The sequence below is a fragment of the Triticum dicoccoides genome, chromosome 7A (genome assembly GCF_002162155.2).
Source record: "Triticum dicoccoides isolate Atlit2015 ecotype Zavitan chromosome 7A, WEW_v2.0, whole genome shotgun sequence".
In the NCBI taxonomy this organism is placed as follows: Eukaryota; Viridiplantae; Streptophyta; class Magnoliopsida; order Poales; family Poaceae; genus Triticum; species Triticum dicoccoides.
Genome location: NC_041392.1, coordinates 56,366,784 through 56,369,266, shown reverse-complemented (window position 1 = coordinate 56,369,266; position 2,483 = coordinate 56,366,784).

Here is a 2,483-nt window from a genome sequence, read left to right as displayed (position 1 = left end):
TGCAGACATGTCCGAGACATCTCCCCGGCCAATAACCAACAGCGGGATCTAGATACCCATGTTGGCTCCCACATGTTCCACGATGATCTCATCGGATGAACCACGATATCAAGGATTCAATCAATCCCGTATATGATTCCCTTTGTCTATAGGTATAGCACTTGCCCGAGATTCGATCGTGGTATACCAATACCTTGTTCAATCTCGTTATGGCAAGTCTCTTTACTCATTCCATAACACATCATCCCATGACCAACCCCTTAGTCACATTGAGCTCATTACAATGATGTCTTACCGAGTGGGCCCAGAGATACCTCTCCGTCATACGGAGTGACAAATCCCAGTCTCGATTCGTGCCAACCCAACAGATACTTTTGGGGATACCCGTAGTGTACCTTTATAGCCACCCAGTTACATTGTGACGTTTGGCACACCCAAAGTACTCCTACGGTATCCGGGAGTTTCACAATCTCATGGTCTAAGGAAAAGATACTTGACATTAGAAAAGCTTTAGCATACGAACTACACGATCTTGTGCTAGGCTTAGGATTGGGTCTTGTCCATCACATCATTCTCCTAATGATGTGATCCCGTTATGAACAACATCCAATGTCCATGGTCAGGAAACCGTAACCATCTATTGATCAATGAGCTAGTCAACTAGAGGCTCACTAGGGACATGTTGTGGTCTATGTATTCACACATGTATTACGATTTCCAGATAACACAATTATAGCATGAACAATAGACAATTATCATGAACAAGGAAATATAATAATAACCATTTTATTATTGCCTCTAGGGCATATTTCCAACAGTTTCCCACTTGCACTAGAGTCAATATTCTAGTTACATTGTGATGAATCGAACACCCATAGAGTTCTGGTGTTGATCATGTTTTGCTCGTGGAAGAGGTTTAGTCAACGGATCTGCGACATTCAGTTCCGTATGCACTTTACAAATCTCTATGTCTCCATCTTGAACATTTTCATGAATGGAGTTGAAGCGACGCTTGATATGCCTAGTCTTCTTGTGAAACCTGGGCTCCTTGGAAAGGGCAATAGCTCCAGTGTTGTCACAGAAGAGAGTCATCGGGCCCAACGCATCAGGAATAACTCCTAGGTCGGTAATGAACTCCTTCATCCAGATTGCTTCATGTGCTGCCTCCGAGGCTGCCATGTACTCCGCTTCACATGTAGATCCCACCATGACGCTTTGCTTGCAACTGCACCAGCTGACTACCCCACCATTCAAAATATACACGTATCCGGTTTGTGACTAGCGTCGACGTAACCCTTTACGACGAGCTCTTCGTCACCTCCATAAACGAGAAACATATCCTTAGTCCTTTTCAGGTACTTCAGGATATTCTTGACCGCTCTCCAGTGTTCCATGCCGGGATTACTTTGGTAGCTTCCTACCAAACTTACGACAAGGTTTACATCAGGTCTGGTACACAACATGGCATTCATAATAGACCCTATAGCCGAGGCATAGGGGATGGCACTCATCTTTTCTCTATCTTCTGCCGTGGTCAGCATTGAGCCGTGCTCAATCTCACACCTTGCAATACAGGCAAGAACCCCTTCTTGGACTGATCCATATTGAACTTCTTCAATATCTTGTCAAGGTACGTGCTTTGTGAAAGACCAATGAGGCGTCTCGATCTATCACTATAGATCTTGATGCCTACTATGTAAGCAGCTTCTCCAAGGTCCTTCATTGAAAAACACTTATTCAAGTAGGCCTTTATGCTTTCCAAGAGTTCTATATCATTTCCCATCAATAGTATGTCATCCACATATAATATGAGAAATGCTACAAAGCTCCCACTCACTTTCTTGTAAACACAGGCTTCTCCATAAATCTGCGTAAACCCAAACGCTTTGATCATCTCATCAAAACGAATGTTCCAACTCCGAGATGCTTGCACCAGCCCATAGATCGAGCGTTGGAGCTTGCATACCTTGTCAGCGTTCTTAGGATCGACAAAACCTTCCGGCTGCATCATATACAATTCTTCCTTAAGGAAACCATTAAGGAATGCCATTTTGACGTCCATTTTCCATATCTCATAATCATAGAATGCGGCAATTGCTAACATGATTCAGACAGACTTCAGCTTCACTACGGGTCAGAAGGTCTCATCGTAGTCAACCCCTTGAACTTGTCGATAACCCTTAGCGACAAGCCGAGCCTTATAGATGGTTACATTACCATCCGCGTCTGTCTTCTTCTTAAAGATCCATTTATTTTCTATGGCTCACCGATCACCGGGCAAGTTAGTCAAAGTCCATACTTCATTTTCATACATGGACCCTATCTCGGATTTCATGGCTTCAAGCCATTTGTCGGAATCCGGGCCCACCATCGCTTCTTCATAGTTCGAAGGTTCACCATTGTCTAACAACATGATTTCCAGGACAGGGTTGCCGTACCACTCTGGTGCGGAACGTGTCCTTGTGGACCTACGAAGTTCAGTA